The sequence below is a fragment of the Lycium ferocissimum genome, unplaced genomic scaffold, assembly GCF_029784015.1.
Source record: "Lycium ferocissimum isolate CSIRO_LF1 unplaced genomic scaffold, AGI_CSIRO_Lferr_CH_V1 ctg4242, whole genome shotgun sequence".
In the NCBI taxonomy this organism is placed as follows: Eukaryota; Viridiplantae; Streptophyta; class Magnoliopsida; order Solanales; family Solanaceae; genus Lycium; species Lycium ferocissimum.
The window spans coordinates 1-8,871 of NW_026725616.1; positions in this window are offsets into that span (position 1 = coordinate 1).

An 8,871-nucleotide genomic window follows, 5' to 3' on the forward strand; every position below is an offset into this window, starting at 1 on the left:
CAATGGAATAATTCTAGTTCAGTGCAATTTCAATCAATTCACAGAAATAAGAAAGGAATTATCACCTCAACCTTAATCCAAGAAAAAATGGGTCGTAACATTAGACAACTGTAGTAGAGTTCATATGTCGTAACATGCAGTTAAAGAATAAGATTTATTTTGTTGTACAACAGGCGATAGCACAGAACACACAAGATGCAGAGCGGAAAAGCAATATGACGTTAGAGACTTAACCTGAAATGTGAAAATCATCCACTGACGTTACAGAGAAGATTAGGGTTCAGATTTTACTATGAAGAAGATGACCACACTATCACATGCCGAAACCTTGAAATTAAAAAAGGAAGAAAACCAATTACCTCCAAACGCATGCATCCAAATATTAGAAAGTTGTGCAAAATTCCCTCCATATGGTGTTAGCGGAAAAAAAAACATAGGAAGTCCGAAACCAACAGGAAAAATTAAAATCAAAGCTCGCCTGCAAAAAATCCAATCAAAACATGAGAATAAAAATAATAATCTCATAAAAAGGAGGTGAGAGAGAGGGAACAACTGAAATGTAAGTGACCAGAAGAAGGAAGAAACGGCAAAATTGAGTCAGACTCTTGATAATCAATGGACTGTAGTGTAACCCAGTTGTATCGACCAACGGGAAAGTGCTACAGCACGTGTCATTGAGAAAGGAAAAAGAGGGTTGAAATGAAAATACCAAAATGCCCCTAAGAGATGATATTATTTTGGGAGTACCCTTCGTCGTACAAGGGAACTTCCACTTATTAATAGTTTAAAATTAAAAAAATAACTAAATATTCTTAAAATTGAATAATATTCTCTTACTTTAATTTTGTTCTGTAATGATATTCAACACTTTTATATTTGTAAATGACGATAAATAAATATATGATTACTCAATTTCTCATATTGGATTATCTTAGTTGTAACATGTTTCTAATACGTAAAAAGAAAAAAAATAATACCAGGAACATCTTTTTTGAAATATTAAGTGGATACGAATCTTATACCATAGTAACATTTTTGTAGCTCATAATTCAATGTATGTAATTATAAATAATTATCTAATATTTTTTTTGATTGAGCTTAGAAATAACGTGCGAGACGTTTAGAAATAAGATTATTTTAAAAGCATGAATATAAATGTTGGTTGATCAAAATATCCTTCAAATATTTAATGACTTTTATACCCTTAATAAGCCTAATCCTAATTCTCTAAAATCTATAAGAAACGTAAGGAGTATTATCCTATTACCACTAGGAACTTAAATCTATAAGAAACGTAAGGAGTATTATCCTATTTCTATACTGCTTCTTTACGTTTTTGAAATTACCAATTTTTCATAGTAACTTGAGTAATTTTTCTCCTTTCTTTTTCTATTTTTCCTAATTTAATTGATATGCAAGCCAAACACTTCTAACAAAAAAAAAAAAAAAAAAAAAAAGCCATTGTTCCACATTCCCCTTCGTAAACTCTTTAAGGAATATTAATTTTTAAGCTATGAAACCGCTTCAAAAAGAAGATAAAAAAACCCAGCAAACTTCTTGAAAGATATTAAATAGCCATCACAAAGTTGATTGGTTATTTTATGCATTGGCAATTATAAAATATTATGTTGAAAACACAATAGTTGAATAGTTTCTTCGTGTAAAAATTCCTTTGTGAAAACTATCATGACGTCAGAACAACGATAGGACGACTTTTCAAAATAAATTATTATAGCTTACTTTTATGATCAACTTAATTTTTGTAAAATAAATGACTAAATATTCTGAAAACCAATTGACATTCTTATTAATTAATTTTGTTTAGTAACAATTTTCAACTCGTTTATATTTGTATGTAAATGACAATAAATAGATTGTGGGTCACTTAGTTCCTAATATTGGATTTTCTATATTTTCATGTGGGGAAAAAGAAGAAGAAAAATATACCAAGAACACCATTTTCTAGATACAATTTTATGCAATAATAACATTTTTGTACTTCATCAAATAAATTTATTTAATTACAAATAATCTTACCTAATATTTTTTTACGACTATTGGGATTGTTAGGTAATAACGTGCGAAGCACGTTTATAGAGACCAGTTATATTAAAAGCGCAAAGGGCCTTAGAAATGTTGATTGAACTTTTTGCCCTTCATTAAAAGACTCTACAAAAGACAAAATCGTCATTTACTATTTTCCTCAAATTTTATTAAATTATTTTACTTTATAAATATATACCATACCTCCAGATTTTTCGTCAATTTAGATTTAGGAGTATTAATTGCTTATTTGCTTTGGTTCATTCTCCATTTAGGTTTAGGAGTATTAATTGCACCTCTAGATTTTTTCATTCATTTATATATAGATTTAGGAGTATTAATTGTCTAGGAATCCTTCCTTTTTTTTTTTTTTGTCCTTTTTCATATTACTTTAAAATTTTCCTAATATTTAGCCTTTCTTTTAGGTTCCCTATAAACTATTGAAGTCCAAAAAAACTACAAAATCAACGTGATCAATATTTTTGGTATTTTGAATTCAACTATAAATATGCCACTTTGATATTATATTCCACATATACAATTTCGAAAATTTAAATCACCAAAGAGAAAAACAAAAGGAAAAATTGTGTTCAATTACTTTCCATCCAAAACTCCTATTCCCGTAATTTCGTTGGTAAGTTACTTTAGAAGATTTTTCCTTATCTTTAATTTTAAAGAATATAATTGTTATTAAGTACTATTTACATATTTTGGTGGCAAATAAAATCCTATTAGGGTTAGAAGTGCATCTATGCATCTATAAAAGAATTTTATCAATGGTGAAAAAATAGTTCGACGGCCTTTTCTTTTGAAATTGTATTCTTTTTCCATTATTACAATCTTTTATAATTTACATGGGTTAAAATTGCATATGATTGATAGAAACAATTAATGATCTGATTATTTTCTTATTTTTTCATAGATTGGTTGATTCATGTCACAAATTTTATTGCTCCGGTCTGCTGATTTCCTCTGCCTTGCTACCTAGCTCGAAGGCAAAAAACGTTAGAGTTTTTTTCATTTTAATCGTCAAAAGTCTATTAAAATGCATATCTTGACTTGTATGTACATACTTGTTGATATATATACACTCATGCGCAACACATAAGGTCAATTAGCAGATTTTCATTGTCATTCACACTCTATTTTTCCCTATTAACAATAATCTTCACATAAATTTATGTATAAATAAAGCTAACACTTCCAAGGATAATATTGATTATGGTAGTTCTTTAATAGGAAGGATGGTTTTTGTCCACTCTTTTTCTCTCATAGTGCATGTAGAGACGCATGCCAGTAGTTTGGCTAACAGAAATACTGGAATATGGTCTCTCATGCTTTTACTACGGATCTTCGAGGTACTACTACATGCTGGCTTCGAGGATAATTCTTTCTTTAATTTGTTGAATACTTTGGGTGCATAATATAATTTTGCACTCATAAAAATGGATAACAGTTATTTATAGAAGGATGTAGAGTTAGTAAGTTGCTATGTTCATGATTAATATCTACAATTTTTTGTTTTAATGAAAATTGTAACTTCTTAGGGAAAAAAAAAAAAAGAGTTGAGCAAAGGAGGTGTTTTTGGCTATTCATTAAGCAGTTTATTATATTTTCTCTGCACCTTTTGTAAAGAATTCATTGTCATATCATGTGAACTTTGTCACAAGAATTTTATTCATTGCTTTTTACATTCTAAAGTTTACATAAGACAAACAAATTTATTTTTGGATAATGTTAATTATTGTGAGAAAATCCTAGGCCAACATTTTTAATTCTGGGAATTAAGAATGCAAGTTTACAGATGACATTTCCATATTTTACAGAGCCTTAATTGAAAATGGATGCTATTACTTGGACTTCCGGTTAACCTTAAGGCATTAACGTTAGGGATATTCATAGTTCGGTTTGAATGAAATATATATTAAAAAAAATTACTTAACTTGATTTTTTAAATACAAGAACCAAATCAAACAAATTAGTCATTTTTAATTAGTTCGATTTTTGCAAGTTTTATTTTTTGGGGTTTTATTTTTGTCAGTTTTTTCGGTTTGTCAAATTTTTAGTATGAATGATTGATTAATTGAATAATGATGTGATCTCTTGGGAAGAGTTTATTTCAAAAGTCGAGGTGTAACATATTAGAAGCTCCTTATCTTGGACAAGTTGGAGTGTCACCAAAATTTAAAGAATCAATTTATCACAAAAATGTTCTATTAATGTAATTTTAAGAAGGAAAAAAATGCAATCAACAAATTATAAAATAAAATAAAATAGAATGAAAATGGGATGGAACTGAGATATATAAACAATCTAAACCTTAAAAATAATATACCTAGGAAATAAAAATGAACGGGGGAAGGATTAGTTAAAGGTGAAATTTCCTGCATACCATTTTAACTTCGTTTTAAAAAATTATTATTTGCAAAGATAATAAAGCACATTGTAAAACTATCTCAAACATTGAACTCTACTACATTGAAATAAAACAAAGTCGCCGATTGTTACACCTTCCGTTTTGTGAAGTAAGGAGATTTTGGCTTATTGGTGGTGTGTACCTTTGGTTCGGTAATCCGCACCAGAGTTTTGGATATGAGATATTTTACCTTGTATGTGTATAGGAGTATAAGTATGCATTCTTGACATTACGAGGGAATTAGAAGTGAAACGAATTGAATCGGAGCAGTTCAAAAAAATTGTTGAAACCAGTCAGCGTCGACGGCCCAAAGGACGACCGTCGACACGTTGACGAGCCGTCGTCTGGCACCGTCGATAGGGTTCTGCAATCAGGCATCTCAAGCAGCAGTTCGACGGGGCATGTCGACGGACCGTCGACCCTGCTCGTCGACCCGCAGATCTGGAACTTTCCAGCCCTGATTATAAATATAAGATCCCACGTTTTTATTCCATTATTCTCCCAAAAAACAGATCCTACATTTCTCTAGAACTCTCCAAAACCCTCCCTCTATTTCTACAACAAATCTATACAAAGAAACCAAGATGAAAAGCAAAGATTAAGAGATTCATGTACTAGGAAGCCTATTCGGATTTGTGAAGAGTAAGAATTTCTTTGGTATACAAGTGGGGGATTTCATTCTAATGGAGTAGATTGACTCAAGGCTTATTCCTAAGTGATTAAGGTGAGTTTTATGTTTATTTCATGTTATTAAGAGTATTGAGAGGTTAAAAGACTTGAATTATGGAAGGGAGGAGAATATGGAGTGTAAATACGAAAATAGTAATATTCTTGAATCATGACTTGACTTGAATCATAGTTCTTGATATGTAATGAGTATAATCTTGCTATGAATAGTATTAAAGATGTTGTAGAGGCATTGTATGACGATGGATACGGTATGGTTCCATTGTTAGGGTTATGAAGGATTTTGATAGGGAATGTTGAGGATTTAATAATGTCTAGCTTGATTAAGCTGGGAGTTGTTTATTATGTGGAGGAAGTCATAGAAATAAAGGGGATGTTACCCAATTTTCGTTAGCTTTAGCTTAAGTCTAAGTATGTCTTCAAGTATCTAATCTTAGTACCAATTCCCTTGAAGGTAGAATCGCAAGCTTGAGAGGCACGCAATTAGACGATAGAGTTGAAGAAATACAAAGGTATGTAAGGCTAGCCCTTCCTTCAAAGGCATGATTCTTATATATATTGTGACTCCTTTCCGGTAATTCCCATGACCTTCTTACATTCCAAAAGATGAAAGCTAAAGAGTATTAAAAGTTTGCTAAGAGATATAGATGAGATATATTCCACGATAATGAGATGATGCTATTATGATGTTAATGATCTTTATACGATTCCTTGATGCTATTAATTGTTGATAGCCTCACCTTATAGTGCTAGTTCCTTCAAGGTGAGACATGACGATCATGATGTTCCATAATGTAATCGGAGGTTACCGACCTTACGTCACTCCGATAGAGTCACAGTGTTTACTTGAGCTCTTATGCATGCTTCATGATAAGTATATATATATATGTATGATTTCACCACGCCTAGATGGCCGAGCATGACACCTCGAAGGCGGGTGGCTTATGATTACACCGTGCCTAGATGGCCGGGCATGACACCGCTAATGCGGGCGGCTAAGATAACACCGTGCCTAGATGGCCGGACATGACACCACTAGTGGGTGGCGTGTGATAGTTACCCGGACGCGGGTTAATATATTTGGTATGCATGATATGTGTTTTCCCTTTAAAGTTAAGCAGGTTATACTTTCGCCTTATGTTTCATTATTTCTTTACTATGTAAGTATTATTCATGCCTTAAATACTCAAGACATTTTTAAGACCGACGTCCTTTCTTTTGGACGCGTCATTGCCCACAGGGAGGGAGGCCCCGAATTCTGAGAGCTATTCAAACGGACTTCCAGGAGCGCTCACTATTGAGGTGCCATTTTTAAGACATTATTTTGTGTACATATTTGGGCACGACGGGGTCCTGTCCCGTCCTTATGTCTAGTACTCTAGTAGAGTCTCGTAGATACGTACGTGTGGGTAGTAGATGTCCCATGATGACCACATTGTATATTTGTATATTATTTTTGATAGCCCGAAGGGCTTATGCACATGAATGTAGATATGTTTTGGAAGTGATAATGGTTTCCTTGGGGCTAGTTGTGTTGAGAATAATAAATGCATTCAAGATGAGTATGATGACTAGCATAAAGAGTGGTGCTCGGTAGTCAGCTCTGGGTACCCGTCATGGCCCCCTAGTCGGGTCGTGACACCGATGATAAAGTTTGTCAACTACTACTTTACAACAATTTATTCTTTCTTGTATACAATATTTACTTATTGACGCCATGCACACGTGCAAAGCATGTACACGTTGTTTGAACTTTTTACCCTTCATTAAAAATTCTACAATAGATAAAATTGTCATTTACTGTTTTCCTCAAATTATTATTTAATTATCTTTATAATATAGAGAAGTAAAAACACCCACTATTATTTTTGGAATCTTTTTTGACTTTAGCAAATACTTTTTGAAAAATATTTAGAATCAAATAATTGTTTTATTAAGTCTTTCCTTATTTAAAGTAGGTATGAATTTCAAATATTTAGGACTTTAAAATTCATTAAAATTTTACCTTATATAAAACTTTTCCTTCCTAAAGTAAAATCATAGGATATTTAAGACTCACTAATACTTAGTACTTTGAGCTTAGCTAATATAGAATTTTTATAATTAATTATGTAACGTGAATCCTTGCCGACTTATAGCCTCGTTTGGCTCTTTCTAAAAACAATTTTTTATTTTAAAAAATTTTTTTCAAAAGTACTTTTCAAAGTATTTTGCTAAAAGCAAGTTGTGTTTTGACAATTAATTTAAAAAATCTTTTGAGCAGAATTAGTGTTTATTGCTTTTAAAAGTGCTTTTATGTGTATTTTTCTCAAAAGTACTTTTCAAAAAAAAGTGCTTTTGGGTAAAAGCTATTTTTTAGCTTCTTGAAAAGCTTCGATACTCCCCAAAAGCACTTATTTTCTTCCAAAACTCGCTAAACACCTTTTTTTTTTTAAAATAAGCAACTTTGAAAAAATAAGTACTTTTGGGGGAAAAATGCTTGGCCAAACAGGCTATTATTCAAATAGGACTCCAATTTCAACCTTTTAGCTATTTGGGATATATTTTGTATCTTACATGTTCTTGAATTCTAGAGCCATAACAACTTTCTAGCAAACGATTTTTGACCACATATGTTTACTGTCAATTTTTTTAAATTGACGGTACATAAGTTTACCGTCAATTTAAGTTCATTGTTTTAAGTGTTATTTGGTTCTGTCATTAACCTAATTGTGTGATTTTATTATGTATTTTGTGTGACTTTGAGTTTTTATGCTTAATTTTAGTTGAAATTTGTTCATATTTTTAGTTGCCATAATTTATATTCGTTAGAATTTGTGACCTCACCCAAAAGAATGAGGGCGAAACTAAAATTTTGGAAGGCACATTGCGTTCTCACCATTGTTTGCATCTATTTTCTTTCTATATAATATGTATCTTTTTTGGAGTTTCTTTTATCTCTGTGCCGACATACCTTTACCTCAATTTATGTTCATTATTTTAGTGTTTTTTTGATTTTATCATTAACCTAATTAGATTTTATCATTAACCTAATTATGTGATTTTATTATGTGTTTTGTATGACTTTGAGTTTTTATGCTTAATTTTAGTAGAAATTGGTACATATTGTTTTAGTTGCCATAATATATATATTCGTTAGGATTGTGACCTCATTAAAAAAAAAAAACGAGGGCGAGACTAAAATTTTGGTTAGCTGCAAGCAATTTAGCGGTTTTACGACGAAGTTCATAATTAAATTTAATTTTCTTTATTATTTTTGTTATTAAATGAGGTATGCGCTTTGGTTAGACGCAAAGCGTGTACGCTGAGACTAATAAGATAAAAAATATGCGTTGACATAATTTAAACTCTCTAAAGATTATACGTTCACTTGATTAGTTCACAACTTGACTAAGTCATCCAAAGTAGGACAAAAACTTGAATTGATTGATAATTGCTACGATCACTTTCTAAAGTTAATAAAAAGTAACAGGTGGCCTTCAAATTTGCCATAAAGATGACTTAGGCTTATATTTTCAATTGATTAGAAGTACAATTTTGGAATTCAGGCAAATCAACCACACAAATAAATGCATGGCTGTCAACTTTGCCATAGACTTGGGCAACCACAGCAAGTAGAAAATTGAAGGAAGATTCAGAATTTGAAATTTATGTGTTTCTATAACAATTTTAAGTTATATATATATATATAGTATAAATATATACATCGTTAATGTAAGAAACTT